Raw genomic sequence first — 20,262 nt, 5'->3', positions numbered from 1 at the left:
CTATTTATAGAGCTCATACATATTTCTAGAGGGTTCTTGAGAAGCTTCAAGAAAGGAAGCACTCTAGAGATTTCTACATAATTTTAAATTCAAATTTTGCACAAAGAGAGAGGCTCCAAGAAGCAAGTAGAAAGTTCTGGACTGTGCATTAAATGCCCAGCTACTATAATAAACATTATTTTTAACACCCCCCCATAATGTTTATTTGGAGAGAGTAGGAACATCTTTGAGCTGCAATAGATCTCTAAATTTCGTAGATTTTACGATAGACAATGCTTTTGTAAATATATCAGCAAGTTGATCTTCTGTTCCGCAAAATTGAAGCTCCACCTCTTGTCTTTCAATTAGATCTCGAACAAAATGATGATGCACTTCTATATGCTTGGTCCTTGCATGATATACCGAATTTTTTGCTAGCTTGATAGTACTTTGATTATCACAAAATATTGTTGTTGGAGAGTCTTGTGGATGATGCAATTCTTCAAGTAACCTCCTAAGCCATAATGCTTCTTGAGACGCCTTTGATAAACCAATATATTCAGCTTCTGTAGATGAGAGTGACACTGTTGATTGCTTCTTGCTATTCCATGAAATCGGTCCCGATCCAAGATGGAAGATATATCCTGAAGTTGACTTTCTATCATCAATGTCACCTGCATAATCAGAATCTGTATATCCAACTAAAGTAGGTTCTCCTCCATATTTGTATTCAATGCCAAGCTGGTAAGTACCCTTAATATATCTTAATATTCTTTTAGCTGCTTTCCAGTGTTCAATGTGTGGATCTGCCATGTATCTCGATACAATACCAACTGCATATGCAATATCTGGTCTAGTTATAGTAAGATACAAAAGATTTCCAACAAGCTGCCTATATAATTTTCCATCCACTTTCTTTTGAGTAGAGTTAGCACCTAACTTTACTCCTATTTCACATGGTGTATTACATGGTTTACAATCACTCATATTGAATTTTTTAAGTACATCAAGAGCATATTTAGTTTGAGAGAGCATGATTCTTCCTTCTTCTTGCCATACTTGCATACCCAAAAAATAGTGCATTAGTCCTAAATCAGTTATTTCGAAAGCTTGTTTGAGTTGATTTTTAGTTATCTCAATATCATGTGCATGATTTCCTGTAATAATCAAGTCATCCACATACAATACAATGATAACAACCTTATTATCACAATATTTTACATACACATCTGGATCAGCATTACTTCTTTTAAATCCAACTTCTAGGAAGTACTTATTAATTTTTGAGTACCATTCCCTTGGTGCTTGTTTGAGACCATAGAGTGATTTTCTTAATCTACACACCAAATTCTCTTCTCCATACTTAATAAATCCTGGTGGTTGTTGCATATAAATTTCTTCTTTTAAGTCACCATGCAAAAATGCGCTTTTTACATCCATTTGAAAAATTTTCCAACCAAACTTTGCAGCTAAAGCAACTATTGTACGAATGGAAGTCATCTTAGCTACTGGAGCAAAGGTTTCAATATAGTCTATACCTTCTTCTTGTGAGAAACCTTTAGCCACTAACCTTGCTTTGTATTTTTCAATAGCTCCATCTGATGTGAATTTGGTTCTATAGGTCCACTTGCAACCAACCACATTTTTGCCTTCTGGAAGTGTTGTTAGTTCCCATGTTCCATTCTTCATCAAAGAATTGTATTCTTCTTGCATAGCTTCTTCCCATTTTTCTTTTCCTTTTGCTTCTTCATATGTGTTTGGAGTGTCAACCTGCATCACCTTAGTCATAAGAGCATAGTTAGCAAATATATATCTAGGACCTTCTTGATAAATTTCTTTGATGCTTCTAAATTTTTTTGGATTTTCATTATCACTTTCTTGAGTCTCATCCCATGTAGTGGTTTGCACACCTTGACTTTGACTATTGGTAGAAGTAGAATTTTCTTCATCAATCAAAATTGGAAAGAAAGATAATGTTGGAGAATTATCATTCTTAACATCTTCATCAAACCATACATTTCTTTTAATATAGATTTCATTAGTTCTAGGATTGTATAACCTATATCCTTTCGATTCCTCACTATATCCAACCATTATGCACTTCTCGCTTTTCCTTTCAAGTTTGCTCCTCCTTTCATCAGGAATGTGAGCATATGCTTTACAACCAAAAATTCTAAAATGAGATACTGTAGGCTTTCTTCCACTCCATGCCTCTTCTGGTGTTATGTTCAAAACTGCCTTAGTAGGTGTTCTATTCAAGATATATACGGCAGTATGAACTGCTTCAGCCCAAAATTTAGCTTCTAGATTTCTAGAATGAAGCATGCACCTAGCCATTTCTATTATAGTTCTATTTTTCCTTTCAGCAACACCATTTTGTTGGGGTGAATAAGAGACAGTTGATTCCTTTTTAATGCCATGTTCTTTACAAAAATCTAAAAGAGCTTTATTCATGTATTCAGTCCCTCTATCAGTTCTTAGTATCTTTAAGTACTTTCCACTTTGTTTTTCAGTCAAAGCTTTAAACTCTTTAAACTTTTGAAACACTTCATCTTTCTTTTGTAGAAAATACACCCAAATTCTTCTACTATAATCATCTATAAAAGTGAGGGCATACCTTGATCCTCCAATTGATGATGTTTTGAAAGGACCCATTACATCACTATGGACTAGATGTAGAGGAGTTTTTGCTCTCCATGATTTACCTTGAGGGAAACTTTCCACATGTTGTTTTCCCATTGCACATCCTTCACACACCTTAGGGCTTAATGATATCTTTGGCAGCCCATGCACCATTTGTAATTTCTCCATAAGCTTGAGACTTTGAAAATTGATGTGCCCCAAACGCTCATGCCATATCCTGCTCATATCATCATATTGAGCAATAGCACACATATGTTTATCTCCACATTTAGAAGTAAATTCTTGAAATTTATATAATCCATTCTCCATTTTACCAATTGCAATGACTCTATAATTATCATTGACATCCTTGATTAAGCACTTATCATTGTAGAATTCTATTTTATGTCCTTGACTTGCAATTTGAGATACTGAAAGCAGATTTGTTTTTAATTCAGGGACTAATTTCACATTTTTGAACAAACCATTATCAATTTTGACATTACCAGTCCCTTTAACTTCTAAAGCACTATTATCCCCCAAATATATTTTCTCTATATTATTTTCACTTATTGATTCAAATTGATTCTCATTATGAGACATGTGTTGTGTAGCACCAGAATCAATAACCCAATCTTCTTTGAAAGTATTATTTTCTTTAAGTGCAACACAAAATGCATTTCTTTTAGAATCTCCTAATTTTGGATAATTATTTACTTTCTTTTCTACATCTCTTTTCTTCTTGAAACATTCATTTGCCTTATGACCCATTTTACCACAATAATGACATTTCCATTTACTTCTATTATGATCTATATATGAAATACTCTTATTTTCATTCTTCCAATTTCTTTCTTTAGATTCATTTTCTTGTGACTTCTTATAATATTGTTTTCCTTTCATTACAAATGCTTGAGATTCACCATCAAATGATTCTTTTTCTTTAACTTGTCTTTTCTCTTCTTGAACCAACTTAGCACACAATTCTTCTGATTTAATACTTTTTAATTTATCTGCAGTATCTAAACCCCTTATAAATGATTGATAAGATCCTGGAAGACTTTGTAATATAATTTGCACAAAATCTTTATCATCTATATCTTTTCCAAGAGAAGCAAGCTCATTTTTCTTTTCCTTTAACTTACTTAAATGTGGGACTACCTCTTGTGAGCTTGATAATTTCAAATTGTATAATTCAGTTGTGAGAGATAAGATCCATACATCACCTGAATTTTGATATAAATCTTTCAAAATCTCCCAAACTTTGACTCCACTTCTCTCATTACGAACTTCTGGAAAAACTTCTTTTGAAAGTGTAAGCTTGATTAGTGCTGCTGCCCTCTTGTCCCTTTTATCCCAATTATCTTGATCATTTCCTGGATTCGTAGGCCTTTGTTCACTACCAGTCACAATATCATAACAATTTTGAAGGGTTAGAGTGATTTCAACATGAGATACCCAATCATAATAATTTTTTCCATTTAATTTAACTGTAGGCAAAGTCACATTAAGTGATTCCATTGTTAAATTCTCTCCCCTTTTTTTGGATGAGAATGAAAGATATTTAAAAACTTGAACACCCAAGCTTGAAATTGAAAAAATCTCACCAATTTGTTGAAGAAAAAACTTTTTCTTTTGCTGCAATATCCTTCTTTTGATGTAGTTTTTTGTCCCAAACCAAACTGCTGTTCACTCCTTAGTTACAGCCTGCAAATGTAAAGATTCACACAAAGAAAACACATATATTCATTCCAAAAGCATCATATATTCACAGCCCAAAGAACTGAAAGTGCTCTGATACCATGATGAATTAAAACAGCAGCACAAAGAAAGAAAAGCAGAGCATAAAAACAGAGCTTAAAAACAGAGCAGCAAAACTCAAATATATCAAAGAGCTATAAAGTTTCTTCTTGTTATTACAGCTGAGAGGAATGCTCTATTTATAGAGCTCATACATATTTCTAGAGGGTTCTTGAGAAGCTTCAAGAAAGGAAGCACTCTAGAGATTTCTACATAATTTTAAATTCAAATTTTGCACAAAGAGAGAGGCTCCAAGAAGCAAGTAGAAAGTTCTGGACTGTGCATTAAATGCCCAGCTACTATAATAAACATTATTTTTAACAAATCACCACAAAGCAGCAAAGCAGACAAGAACGGATAAATTTTTGCCTCCCTCATCAGAGCTCTTCTTGCTTCACTTTTCTCTTGACAGAAAACTTATTCTCTGGTTAGAGGGCATTTGCCCATGACACAGTTTGTGTTTGATATGTTTGTCATTCTGTACCTTCAAATCGTATTGGTTGTTTATGGTTCTTTGATTAAGGAACTCTTCAGTAGCTGCTGACTGCTTGTTTTTGCAAAGGTAATCGCACCTTCATGGCCATTGACATGATTTTCACCCCTTCTGTTAGATGCATCAATTAGGATTTTTGGACCCCGAGGACTTGAATATTACTTCTGGAAAGAGGAAATACAGCAGTACAGCTGGTTATTCGGAAGTAAACTTGCAGAGATAAGAAATTGATGCATTGAAGATTTACAAATGTCATTCTTATGGATGCATTCATTTGTAAGGGCTCTGGGACTTATTAGTACTGTTATTCATTTGTAATATTAAAGTACGTCTTTTATACCCTATTCTCAGCTACATTTCAATTTGAACTATGATGTAATGCTATCTTTTCAGATTATGTTTAGCAGTGTGCTGCAGAAAAAGCTACCTTCTGACGCAGCTGTTAATGTAATGTGTGTTTATCCGGGTATAACTTTGACAAATGTAGTAAGTATCTTCTGGAATATGATAACTTTTTATTAGAAAACTTCAACTGCTCTGCATGTATTTCCTAAGTATTATTTGCTGCTTTGCAGGCACGAGATTTACCATCGATGATTCAGACCAGTTACCACCTGATTCCATATTTTCTTTTTAGTGCTCAAGAAGGTTAGCTGCCTTCATTATGGAGGATGTATTGGAGAATCTTTTTTAAAGCTCTTCCTGTTGGTGAAGAAGACACCAAGCATTTGTGGCTAAAACTAATAAGCAAATGGAGAGTGTGAATTGCGTAAAGTACTTTATGACCAATGTTTTTAATAGACACAGATACCTGTAAACAGTGGAAGAACACTAGCCATAATTTTCTTCATCAATGGTAAAATTTCTCTGCATTCATCAAATTACATTTCCTGCTTCTTAGTGTGCCATGTTTTTCTGTACTTTATTTGCAGGTGCAAGAAGTGCACTGTTTGCTGCAACTGATCCTCAGGTTCCAGAATTTTGCAGTGCACTAAGGGCTGATAATTGGCCAGTTTGTCCATATTTTTCAGGGGAGTGTTGTCCTGCAAATGTGTCAACAGAAGCACGCAACACAGATACTGCTTTGAAGGTTTGGGATAAGACTTCGGAACTCATTGGTGTTCCTGCAGACATTGTTGAAAAGTTAATAGAACGTGAGCATGTTCCAAGTGAAATGAGAATTCTAATATAACGGAAGTGGACTGTTTCTAAGATGATTGGGGATATGTTTAATGTAGGCTTCATCTTTTTCTCAAGTGTAAAATACTGGGTCTCCAATTAGTCAATATAGTCAGTTTCATGTTACAGTTAAATAGATTGGTCATAGCTGTTCTTTTCTTCAAAGATGTTGATTTTATAAGGCCATTATCTTATGTGTCCAAGGAAAGTTCCTTGGAAATCATGATGGTAATATTCGAAGGAAAGTATTCAAATGTGACTGTTAAAATGGAAAAGCACAGCTCTGTCAGAATTGTTTTTCAATTAGTGACAAAGCATAAATGGAGATTCTAAATGGAGATTACTATGGGACTAGCATATTTCCACACCAATGAAAGAATTTATGATGCTTATATATTACGGTATTTTCATGTTCAGCATATTTAAAAACAAAGGCGCATTTGTGCATATGATTGAGCTGATCAAATAATTGACTGGGTCTGCTGTGGAACTTGGTTTAGTTGAACCCTAGGAGTTGATCTGCATTAAATTAGCCTATTAAATTCAACTAACAATTAGTTGGCTGCCAAAAACATATCTGAAGAAAATCGAGCCCGATGCATATAATTGTATTTACTCAGCACCCTAGGGCCTTGATTATCCCTAAATTTTGTTAATTTTTATAACTTAATTGCAGATTAATTACTCTGCCAATTTCTTAGAACAGAAAAATAATTTTAATTTATTTGATTTGTAATAATAAATGCTCTAGGTTATTTAACAACACTAAACAACAGATGTAAATTTACATGAAACCAATAACAAAATAGCACATATATACAGAAGAAACCTCAGTGGGGAAAATCTGCAAACACACGTATATTCAACTTCAAGAGCAAAAATTCATACAACAGATAACAAGATTGCCACACCCTTTACACATAATTTTAGCTTCAAGATCCTCTTTCTTTGTTCAGATGCTCACTCTCTGAATCTCCAACTTTTGCTAAAAATTGCACCTTAGCCTCAACTCTGTATCCAAGATGCATCGTTGCATTCTAACTCCTCTGTATAGACAACAAACATTTCTTATGAATTATGCTTACTACAAAGAAACTATGATCTCAACCTAAGCTCGAGGACTGTGATTACAATTGATGACTACAACATGCTTTTGCTGAGATAAGTAAACTAAAGTTTGAACTTCCTCATGTCTATTTAAAATATCTCAACTTGCAAACACGTATTGAGATAAAAAAAACAACACTCTTTTGCACAACATCCAACTTATACAAACTTGTCCTTCATCAAGGCCTTGGTCAAGATGTTTGCCACTTGCTCATTTGTAGGAATGGATTGCAACTTCATAGTTCCTTTTTGCACAAAATATCTGATGAAGTGGCACTTCATCGACTTTTCATGAAACATTGGATTATTAGAGAGTTTAATAAACTTTGACTATCATAATAAATGGCTATCAAATCTAGCTCAAAAATTAAGTTGAAGTTTGCCAAAGCTAAATAGCATGACGCGCAACCATACTCTCGACCTCTATAGTACCTAGTGCACTTGCATTTTGTTTCTTGCTATACTGAGAGATTGCTTCTAATTCCAAATTGAAACTACACCCTAAATTGCTTCTCTTGTCAATTGTGTTGCTTGCCCAATTCAAACTAATGAACCCCTTGAGCTTCACTCCATCTTGGTGAATATACCCCAACACATAATAAATTGTGTCACAAAGATACCTCAAAGCATGCTTTGTATATCTAGTGCACTCACTTAGGCTCTACAAACATAGTCTTGCATCTCTCTCTAGTGTCTACTCAACTACCTTGTTTCTCCTCCCTATAATAGGAGTCTAAGGTTGAGGAATCCTCTGCTTCTCTTGACCCACTTGCTCTACATGCATTGAAAGATGTGAATGTGCTCCAAATCCATTTTTTTTTATGGTAAATACTTCCATTGTTGTCAACTTGCCCAACACCTTGTGTGAGCTCATATTTCACAAGTATAGGACCAACATTACAAGCCTTTGCCCATAACAACCAAATTAGATCTTGATTATGGAGCATGGTGATGCAAGAGCATCCTGTGGTAGTTAGCGATCCTGTATGTAGGAGCACTGGGTCGGATTTGTGGACTTATGGTTTGCACAATTGGGGATGTGTTAGAGACATAATTGGGAAACTTGTCCTAAGTACACATAATGTTTGGAGTTAGAGTCGTTTTGGTAGTTGCTAGTAGTGTGTTTCTCATTTCCTAGACAAACTTCAGAGATTATTTCTCATGAGCTTCAATCTATGGGAGTTGGCTTATATGCTCTTGGATTTGGCAGTTGGATAGCACACAGACATATGCCTAATAGCACATACATTTATGTTTTCATGAGTTAGTTATGCATTGTAAACATGGGGTTGTCCTAAGTATTTCGTGATTTCATGTATTTAATGTCTATTACCAAGTCAACTTGTGGCTTGAGAGTTTATTTAATGTAACTTGCTAAGCTGACTTGTGGCTTTCTTTAGTATAACTAAAGGGTCTTGTAGCGTCTTGAGTCATTCAGTTCAATGTGGAGTAGCTAAGGGGAGTGAAGTTTAGCATAGCTAGTAGCAAGTGTAGTTTGGAAAACAAGAAGGTTGCTTGGTGGCTTGCAAGCAAAAGTTTTTATTCTTCTTGGGGTTTCTACCAGATTGTAGTCTGGGCTAGCTAGGAGTTAGATCTTGTGAGGTCTTGCAGGATTGTTATTGTAATTACTTGCATTTGACCATAACCCAAAAGGCTTTGCAACCAAGCATGTTGGATAGAACCATATGATTCTATTGTGAGAATTGGCATTGTTTTGGATCTAAATCTCTATGTTAATGGATATATTCTATTGCATGTTATTTGTTGTGGGTTAGGTCATCTCCTTTGGGGATACACCTGCCTTGCACTGCATTAAGTGGTATTAGAGCATCTTGGGGGTAGTCAACAATCCTGTATGCAAGAGCATTGGGAGTGGATTTGTGGACTTATGGTTTGCGTAGTTGGGGATGTGTTTGAGACATATTGGGGAACCTTGTCCTAAGTGTGCATAATGTTTGGAGTTATTGTGTTGGAGTTAACCATTTTGGTAGTTGCTGGTAGTGTGTTCTTGATTTCTTAAACTGACTTTGGAGATTGTTTTTGTGAGCTTCAATATATGGATGTTGGCTTATGCACTCTTGGATTTGGATAGCTAGATGACACATGGATATACGCTTCAGAGCATGTACTTTTAGGTTTTCATATGAGTTAGTTATGCATTGTAAATTTCAGGCTTGTCCTAAGTGTTTAGTTATTTCATGCATTTAATGTATGTTGTGAAACCAACTTGTGGCTCGAGGCTTTATTTAATGTAAGGGTTTATTTTATGTAACTTGCTAGGCCGACTTGTGGCCTAGTTTAGTATAAGTAAAGGGGCTTGTGATGTCCTGAGTCATTCAATTCAATGTGTAGCTATAGGGAATGAAGTTTAGCTAAGCTAGTGGCAAGTGTGGCTTGGAAAACAAGAAGGTTTCTTGGTGGCTTGCAAGCACAATTTTATATTCTTCTTGGGGTTTCTACTAGATTGTGGTCTGGGCTAGCTAGGAGTTGGGTCTTGTAAGGTCTTGCAAAATTATTATTGCAATTACTTGTATTTGGCCATAACCTGGAAGACCTTACAACCAAGCATGTTGGATGTAAATCTTATGATTCTATTATGAAAATTGACATTGTTTTGGATCTAAATCTCTATGTTAATGGTTCTATTCCGCTATGTGGTTATTTGCTAGGGGCTAGGTCATATCCTTTGGAGAAACACCTGTGTTGCACTACATCAAGTGGTATTAATGCCACCTTCCTCATCCATAACCCATAGGTCCCAGTTGATCTTGTGGATTTGTTCCTTTGGGTTTGCGAAGACCTTGGAAGATGCCTCTGAAAAGAGTGGAGCCTATGGTGATTGTAGATATATATGATGTTGTGAAGACTAATATTTAAAAAAAGGTTAGGTCAGATTTCAAATCTGAGATGGAGTTGATGAAGAATGATATGATCCCTGAACTCATGAGAGCTATAGTTGGTGTACCTAGGAATGTGGGTAATAAAGATTGTTATGAGAAAGCTGTTGAAAACTTTGAAGTTGCTGGATCTAGTGGTGAAGACATTAACTAATCAGATGGAGAGACGTGTGGAAGATAGAGCTAGCTAGTTGGATAGATCTGGAGCTCAGTTGAAGCTAAAGCATAAAATGTATGTTTTAAATTTCTTAGGTACTTTGAATCCTAAATACCTGATTGATTGGATTGGTCAATTGGAGTATACTTTGAGTTGGAGGATATTGGAGATCCGCTTAGAGTGAGGTTGACACAAACTAAGTTGAAAGGACATGCTGCTTTATGGTGGAAATAATTACAAAGAGATAAAGAAGAAGGTGAAATGAAGATCGCTAGGTGGAGATTGATGGTTACAAAGTTGAGGGCTAAGTTCATTCCTGCTAATAATGACCTTCAATTGTTTAAGAAGTTGTAGAATTTTAAGCAGAAAGATATGACTATGAAGGATTATACCGAGGAGTTCTACAAGCTAACCATTCGGTCTGGATATAGAGAAATTTCTAAGGAAAAGGTGGCTAGATAGATTAATGGCTTGAGATTCAATATTTAGGATAAGATTGTTATGTTGAAGATTGATTCTATGGAAGATGCTTATCAACATGCTCTAAGGACTGAAGAAATTTTGAAGAGAATACATCAAGATAATTCTCAAGGGAAGGAGAAGTAGGATCACTTGGTGAAGATCAAACAAATTGTTGAGGATGAACCAAAACTTGTTGAACAGAGGAAGAGAACAAGTAGAGATGCATTCAAAGGTAATTGTTTAAAATGTGGAGAAGGCCACAATTTATTTGAGTATCCCTAGAAGGTTAGTGATAGAAGAGTTACTATGGTAAATGAGAATGGGGACTTAGTGAATGAACCTAGGCAGGTGGAGGAGAACTTGTTGGTTCAAAGAGTGTTGCTTTGTAAGAAGATGTTGGAACTTTGTCAAAGGAGGAATTTGTTCAGGACTCATTGTAAGTCTGAAGGTAAATGTTGGAATGTGATTATGGATGGTGGTAGTACTAATAACCTAGCTACTAAGGAGATAGTTCAAAAACATGGTTTGAAGAGAATGATACATCCTTGTCCTTATAGGATCACTTGGTTGCAATATGAACATGTTTTGGAAGTGAGGGGACAATGTTTTGTTGATTTTTTGATTGGACAGTATGTTCATCAAGTGTTGTGTGATATTGTGGACATGAGTAGTTGTGACATATTGCTTGGTTGATGTAGGGAGAGATGAAATAACCAAGGTTAAAGTCACACCCAACTACTCAAACCATCTACGAGAGTAAACACATCAAAAAATGAACACCAAATAACAACAAACTCAAGAGATAGAGAAACAAAATGCCTTCATAGATTTATCAAATCATCAAAATACATGCCTAGTTGTAAGGCCTTCTGGGTTACGACCAACATACATTAATCCTCAATGATAAAAAATCACATTTCAATTCTACTTTGACCTCCTTGATGTATCTTCTATTGTTGCTATTATTGATTCTCCCTAAGACTACCCAAAACCTTCTTAAATACTTGCACGACCACAAGTCATCTTGTTGCAAATACCAACTAATTAAACCCTATATTAAATGCCAAAATATGACATAGGTTGGCTCTCAGCAAATACCTATCACAAAATTAAATGCAAAAGTCGACTTCAACAAGAAACTGCACACAGACAACTCGGTGAACAAAGACTCCATCATGATGTTGCAACTTGGTGAACTCAGCAACACTCAACATTTGAAGAAACTCAAAAACCAAAGGATGACTTGGAAACCAAAGAAAGCTCAACAACCAAAGAATAACTTGAAAAACAATAAGAAACTCAGAAATGCAAGACATTGCAACTCGACAACAACTAAGAAGAAGGAAAACATGCAGGATAGCAATACAATCCAAGATGCTCCTGCATCAGACAACTAGGGCTGAAAGAAATGATTCTCCTAAATCATTAAGATGTCACAAACTAAGTTGAATCCAACTCAAATTGAGAAATCCATGAAGCCTCTTCGACTGATCTATTCTTTCACTTCACCAAATACTAATAGTAATCTTTTCCTCCTGTGTTTTTAGCAACTCTCTGATCCAATATCTGTTCAACTTCTTTAATTCACTTCTTAAGATAATCATCTGATACAACAACATCATTTGACTCATGATACTTATACAAATTAGCAACATTGAATATAGAAGATATATCCATGTCATCAAGTAACTCAACTTCATAAGCATTATCACTATCAAACTTTCTCAAGATCTTACAAGGTCCAAACTTCTTCTTCTTCAGCTTACTATATGTTCCAATAGGAAATTCATCTTTCTTCAAATGAACCATTACCTCATCACCAACTTCAAAATTATGGTATTTTCTAGACTTATCAACATCCCTCTTATACTTCTAATTACTTTGTTCCAACCTTAATTTGACTTCCTTATGCAAAGAATCTATAAAATCATCAAACTCTTTTAGAATTTGTCTGTGCATGGCTTTCTATGCTGAGCACTTTCTTGAGATCTAGGATGAGATCATCTTACATCCATGGTACCTCACCCATCGTTGGATTCATGCTCTTCACATCTCCTTGGGATCTTTCAGGGTGGGTTCTCACCAGCTATGTATTCAAACTAATCACCAAATTGGTAGGGAGGACAGGATCTGTCAGCTTTGTCTCAAGACCAAGTCTCACTTTATTTTTCGTTGTCCCATTTACTATGAGGTCCGAGGGAGATTCTACTATTTTTCAGAGAGTGTCAATCTCTTCCATCATTCTTCAAATATATTGACCAACATTGTCTTGCACTCTATCTTCAGGAGACCATGTAGCTTCTTGAGCACATTGTATAGCCCTAGCTTTGCTTGACATTGACCCCTATGCAACTTATCACCTCTTTCTTCAGTCCTATAGTTCTTGGCCAAGGATTGAAGCAGCCTCTCTGCACTATCTCAATTCACACTAGATCTGTGAGACCCCATAGAGATTACACTTGACAACGTCCCTCTAGTAGACCTCAGAGGCAACCTTCCAAAGTACCGGATTGCCCTAATGTCCACCTTTCCATTCTAGACTACTTCTCGCCAATGAGGAGTTCTTAGCTGTTGTTATTCCCTTTTCTTGGTCATTTTGTTGTTTTGCTTTTACATTCTTTCTGTGGACACTATTTGGTGCTCCCTCTATTGGTGTCTGCCCCTTTGTACTATTTCCATTCCCTTAGATCCTCGCTAGTCTATTGTTGGACATTAATAAATTTATCTTATCTTATCTTATCTTATCTCCCGCAACACTTTTCTTCTCTTCACCAACAACATCTCTTAAATCTTCTATATCTCTAGGCTTCAATCCAATAACAAACTCAAAAGGTGTTTTTCCTGTACTCCTATTCATAGAATTATTATATGCAAACTCAACTAGGGACAATACTACTTCTCAATTGCTTGGCTTGTCTCCAACTAAACATCTCATCAAATTACCCAAGCTTCTATTCACAACCTTTGTCTATCCATCTGTGGATGTGATGTAGAACTAAACTTCAACTTAGTACCCATCTTCTCCCACAAAGTCTTTTGAAAATATCCAACAAACTTACCATCTCTGTCGAAAATAATACTTTTTGGTAATCCATGCAATTTCACAATCTCTTTGAAGAAATGTTCAACAACATGCTCAACATTTGATGTCTTCTTACATGGTATGAAATGAGCTATCTTAGAAAATCTATCCATAATAACAAATATAGAATCCTACAATTTCATTGTTTTAAGAAATCCAAGAAAAAAATCGATATGAATGTCACTCCAATGTTTCTTAGGAATGGTAATAGGTGTGTACAAACCAGTACTTTGACTTACTCCTTTTGCAACTTGACAAACTCCACATCTCTTTACAAACTTCTGAACATTCTTATACATTTGTGAACAATAATACTTATCCTAAAGCAAACTCAATTTCTTATCAATTCCAAATTGTCCAGCCAATCCACCACTATGTTTTTCCTTAATCAAATTAACTCTCATAGAACTTCTAGAGATACACAATTGAATTCCTTTAAACAACATACCTTCTTGAATGAAATATTCATCATACTTACTTATGTGATCTGTTAGATTTTTTGCTCTACACTCTTTCCACACCTCAAAAAAATCAAGGCCAGTATCATACAACTCTTTTATTTAATCAAAACCAAGAACTTCAACCTTCATCTTAGTCAATAAAGAACATCTTCTACTCAATACATTAGCAACTCAGTTACTGACTCCACTTTTATGCTTAATGACAAATGTGAAACTTTGCAAGTACTCAACCCACTTCATATGTCTCTGATTCAACTTATGTTGTCCTCCCAAGTATTGTAAGACTTTATGATCAGTATACAACACAAACTCCTTAGGAATCAAATAATGAATCCACTACTTCAATGCTTGAACAATGGCATAAAACTCTTGATCATACACATAATTATTTCTTTTAGCATCATTCATCTTCTCACTAAAGAAAGTGACAAAGTTTTCCTTCTTGACTTAATACAAGTCCTATTGCACTACCACTTACATCACATTCACCTTGAAATACCTTATTGAAATCAGGAAAAGCCAATATAGGTAACTCAACAACCTTTTGTTTCAAAGTCTCAAAACTATTATTAGCTCTGATGGGACTCAAAATTATGCTCCCATTTTGAGTACCATTTCAAAATTTTGAGTCATTTTGAGCCTTATAAGCACATTTTCTTGCATATATACATGGTTGTCATTTTGAGGCCTATGAAGGGTTTAATGTTTCTAACACTTTGCATTCATCACATCCATGCATCCTATAGTGATAATTTGTCATTCTGGGTCATTCTGTGAAGTTTTGTTTTGAGCAGTGTTTAGTTTTGCATTTTTTGCTTAATTGTCAAATTGAGACAAAAGACCTAGTTTGCATTTGAATATCTTGCACCCGGTTATGTTTCATGACTCACTGCTTTAGGAGTGTTTTGTATGCATATCAATGAATCTGTGTTTCAATTTTTATATAGGTTTTGAATCTTTTGAAGTTGGCTATTTACTATTCTCATGCTAATGCAAATTGCTCTAAATTTTGGAAGGCCTTGTTTGACTGATTATATCTTTGACCTAGTTGACCATATTGAGAAAATTCCTTTTGCATTGTATTATAGAAGTCACAAATTTTCTATGTTCTAGATTTGAGCTTATGGTGAATCTATTTGATCAGTTTTCAAATGTTATTCCAAATGCAATTTATAACTTTTTACTAGTGTTAAAAAGTGCAGATTGATCGGTACCCTTGTTCGGGATGTTATAACTATAAATCTATGAATGATGAGATCAAATGGTCTTTACCATTGTGCTCTACTCTGAAGATACTTTAAGTATGCCAATTTCAAGTCTTGACCAATCCATTTGCACACTTTTCTAGGTCCATTCCATTTGTGAAAATCATTGATCTACTGATGTTTGCAGTATTGCAATTCTGAGTACCTCAATTTGCACACTTTCCAAACTCGCTCTATTATTCATCATGAGCCCAAATCATAGAATTATATTCTCCTCATGGAAATGAACTATTTTCCTATTTTTTGTACCCTTAAGTATCTGTTTACCCTATTTTCAAAGCCAAATCCAAATGCACTTTCCTATTTTCTAACATGTTTCTTTGTAGACAATTTTAACTGAGCAACTTTAATGGTCAATATATTTTTACCTCGAAGTCATCATGCAACAAAATTTGATAGGGTGCAAGGATGTTGAACAAAAAATTAGTGTGTGAGATCCCAAGGCTCAGTCAAGTGTTTAGGTCAATTTTTTAAGCCAACCTATAAGCCCTCTTATTAGAAAATCATAGTTTGTAATAATAGGATAAAATCAATTTTAAATGATATTTTAGTGCTTGAATTTGATTTTAATCAATGTTAGGTGATTAATGGATAAGTTTGAATTGTCAGTTGTTCGAAAACAATTTTTTTAGCTGGACCAAATTTAGGGTTCTACTAATTCCATCGGACTGATGAAGATGTGTGCGGATTAAGGGTGTAAGAAAGGGGTTTTTCAAAGTTAAAGGTTTAATGATGAAGATGTTTTTTCAATTAGATTTGATCACTCCCAAGGTGCAAATGAATGTAACAAATTTGGTCACTGCTATTGAATCTAGAAGGTGAAGTTACTATTATAAAGAATAATAGGTTATAAGGAAATGTATTAGAAGATGTCTCTCAAAATACAAGACAATAGTGTGCCCTCATGTATAATTAGAAGTAGTTATGATCATCATTTTCCAATTTGAGAATTGAGGAGAAAAGTTGATTATGTCATGTCTGTGCCCTTTGTGATTTTTGGTGAGCTATCGAAGCTAAACAAACACCAGTACCTTAGACGAGTTAATCATAGCTTACAACCATGTGCAGATTCTGAATGTATCAGTTGGAATATTCAAATGGGAAGAGTACTTCTGAGAGGGGGGGTGTGAATCAGAAGTAACCAATTGTTATCCTTTCAAACCCTTAATAACATATAATTGAAATTAACATGTATCAAAGTAAACAAACATAAAATGAGAGTATGCATCAACACATAACACAAGAGATTTTGGTGACCCAAAAACCCTCTAGGAATAAGAAAGTAAAACTGGGGTGGGGATGACACCCACACAAAGTATTGCAGCAATGAGTTCAACCACTTTTGATGGTTTTCCCTATTAAAGGCTACAACACACTATTAAATGTGACCTATTGAAAGGATTTACAAACACTTTACATGAAGTGTCACCTTGTTAAAGGATTTACATGAAGGTTGTTAAACCTACCTAATACATAGGATTTTCTTGTCCTTCTCCAAAGGCTCTCCTACCTAGCTGTTAAGCTAACCTATCACCATAGGATTTCAACCTCTAATACAATTGTGAGAGAGTATTAGAACATTTGACCTAATTGAATGCAATCTCGAATTGTTGGGTTTAGGCACTTGATCTACTCTTTCTCTTCTGATCCTTGCTTGATCTGATCTTTTGAATATGTCCTCTGTTATGTCTTGATCGATTGGATAAATGCTATCCCTTCCACTGAGTCTTTTCCTCTTCACACTAAAATTTCACTATAACCTCCCCTTATTCTATTTTTCTTCCATCCATACAAGGGTGCATTCATCCTCCTTATAAAGAATGTGAAGACTTAGGGTTAGGTATGGATCTACGATTCAAATCAAATCTCAAATTCCTACTCATACTTTGAATTATTCTCATTGGTTGCATGCCTTCACCATTTTTCTAATTGGTTGCATGCAGATTTCATAGGGAATGCAAATGACTCGTCCTTATCCTTTTTCTCCTTCAAAATTTCTCTAAGTCGGCTCCAAAAATAGTTTACATCTTAGTTTGTGCAAGTAAAAACTCTTATGTTGATCTTGCATTGCTCGGCACATGAAGTATTACTGATGCTCGACACATACTATTTCTAGATTGCTCAGCATCAATTACATTTCCTGGTTTGCTTGGCACCTGTTGTATCCTGTATCACTTGGCATATGTTGTTCTGAGTTGCTCGACATCTGAATGATTCTGTTACTTGGCACATGAACAATTCTTGGATCACTCAGCACATACTATACTATAATCTTCTCGGCACTAACCGTGACTCAACACCTATTAAAATTATGGCTTGACATCTATTGTATACTCAGCATACATAGTGAAAATGGTTAAGTATGTTGACACTCATTTGTCAATACTATTTATTTGACCAACAATCTCCCCCTTTGACAGGAGTGTCAAAAACACTTAACTAAGCATTGATGATCCTAACCTTATTGAGTACACTCTTTACTCACTCAACTTACATGCAAAATTTCAAAAAATTTGTGAGTAGCAATATACCTTATGACTCCCCCTAAGTTGATTGTGCCTTTGAACTTGAAATTATGTGCCAATATGCCTAATCCTTTCTGTCCTTTGACTTCTTTCTACACTCTGAGCCTGAATGTTGTATCTGATCTATGTGATGTCCTTGTATTCCATGTGATTATCAAAATTTTACATCTCTCCTTCACTTCTTTATTCCTTGTCTCCCCCCCCCCCCCCCCCCCCCTTTTTTTGGCTAAATACAATCATTCCACTTTATTTTCAAAATGAATGAATAATCAAAATTTGTCAAAATTTGGTAATTACCCATGATTTCTTCCCCTATAATATATATCTCCCCCTTTTTGACACTAATGTCAAAGGGTTCTATGGAGTAATTCCATGTTTAGCCAAAAAGGAGTTGTTAACCTCCAAAAGTATCTTCAGAGTTGCATCCCAATTGTTTAATGTAGTATCCAATGACTTGTGTTGGATTGCAAGCTCTGTTGCTAGGTCTACAAGTCCTTCATGTGTAGAAAGATTGAGATCTTTCTTCAGGACTTTCTCTGCATACATTTGCTCCTTGTGAAGTATTTCCAAGTGAGGGGTGATGGAGGATTGAATTTGCATTAACTTAGCTTTTATATTAGCCTCCTTTGCTGATAATATAGCCAGTTCCCTTTGAGTGTGAACCGTCTGAGAAAAATACTTCTCACTTTGAGCTAGATTGGTTTGGAGTTGCATACTAGAAATCTTTAGATTTCTCTCCAAGCTCATTATTTTTTGGCTAGTCTCATGTGTGAAGTTGAAAAAATCACACGGTTTATTATAAAGGGAGAATATATTCCCTAGTACAATTTTGACTCTATCTATTTTCTTAGCTAGGTCAACTTGTTCCAAAATGATAGTATTTGATATCTTCTCATTGACCTTACCTTGGAATTTCTTTTCTGACCATTCCATTAGTTTGGCATTGGTGTCATGGTCCTCATTTGTTACCTGATCAACTATATCTAATAGTTGCTCTATAATTGGTCTTGATTCATCTAGAGACTGTAGGCTAAAGGCATCCATGGATATATCCTTGATTTCATTCAATGCTTGCCTATATTTGTAGTCCTTTCTAAGTGCCTCTTCTCTCCTTCTTCTATCCAATGCACTCTAAATTTCATTCATCTTCTCCTCAGTGAGAGTACTAGATTCATAATAGGGTATCTTTATTTCTTCATTGAGCTCAAGAATTCCATAATGAATTGTCCTAGCTACCCTAGTGGAGCTCGAGCATAGTGTTCTAATTTGCAATTCTAGAGTTCCAGTGCTCCATTGCTGAAGAGTTTTTGTAAGAGTACCTATTTTGGGTAGTTCAACCAAAGTTTGTATTACAAATTCCTCCTTATCTTTTGTCTCTTCTTTCTCTTCAATTTTTTTCTCTTTTTCTATCATTCTGGTTGGGGGTGTACCTGATGACTGTACTAATTTGACTTTATCATTCCTTGTTGCTACACTTGGCTCCTAAAGTGCAAGTGTGACTTATTTTGGTGGAGATGGTGGTGGAAGAAGTAGAAGTCTAGTAGATTGTGTGATCATAGGTGGTTCTTGTGTTTGCACCTTGATTTCCTTTAATTTTACTACCTCCTTCTAGAGTTCATCAACACTGACCAATATTGGGCTTGAACATAGCCTAGCTACTTGTGTTGATTGGTCAAGGATCTTTTCTAGACCCTCTACAGTTAATGGATTGATGTCTTGACCAGAAGTGTCAATGACATCCTTTATCTTGATTGTCTCTACAAGTGTGATGGTAGAACGAGGAGGGCTAGGAGGTGGTAGTTGTGTGTCATGTACACTCTGTTCTTGTTGCTCACCTATCCCCTTTTCTTCTTCTTTACTTGTTTCCTCCTTTTCTTCTTCATCCTTCTTTTCTTCCTCCACTTTCTTCTCTTCTACTTTCTTCTCCTCTACCTTCTTTCTTCTTGCTTCTTTTATTTCCTTTGTTTTGACACTTGCTTCTACGTTGTATTCTTCATCAAATACATCATCAATTTTCTTGTAAATAATTTTCCACACTTTTGTGGTTTTTCTCACAACCTCTTCAATTTTATTTTGTAGAATACTAAATGCCCTATATTTGGGAGTAAATCTACTGTTGTGCCTTTTGACTGCATTTGTTATTTGACTTTTAGTCAAATCAGGCAACATCCTTGCTCAGGTATACTCCCTTATTTATTTCTTAGTTTGTAGAAAAAAATGCCATTTTTCCTCT

At 35.3% G+C, this 20,262-nt stretch overlaps 1 pseudogene across 1 annotated transcript in view; it reads left to right on the top strand.

The window, feature by feature from the left end:
• The window catches only part of LOC149553456 (dehydrogenase/reductase SDR family member FEY-like), a 123,712-nt pseudogene extending 117,245 nt beyond the window's left edge, over positions 1-6,467 (top strand). Inside the window, exons 7-10 of the transcript XR_016353076.1 lie at positions 5,013-5,099; positions 5,288-5,380; positions 5,470-5,542; positions 5,827-6,467. The product of XR_016353076.1 is annotated as a dehydrogenase/reductase SDR family member FEY-like (transcript). The remainder of the gene's footprint in view (positions 1-5,012; positions 5,100-5,287; positions 5,381-5,469; positions 5,543-5,826) is intronic.
• The last annotated feature ends 13,795 nt before the right edge of the window (positions 6,468-20,262 follow it).

This window comes from Cupressus sempervirens, chromosome 6 (assembly GCF_028749045.1).
Source record: "Cupressus sempervirens isolate cs-2001-9-10 chromosome 6, ASM2874904v1, whole genome shotgun sequence".
NCBI classification, from domain to species: domain Eukaryota; kingdom Viridiplantae; phylum Streptophyta; class Pinopsida; order Cupressales; family Cupressaceae; genus Cupressus; species Cupressus sempervirens.
This window is presented reverse-complemented; position numbering and strand designations above follow the sequence as displayed.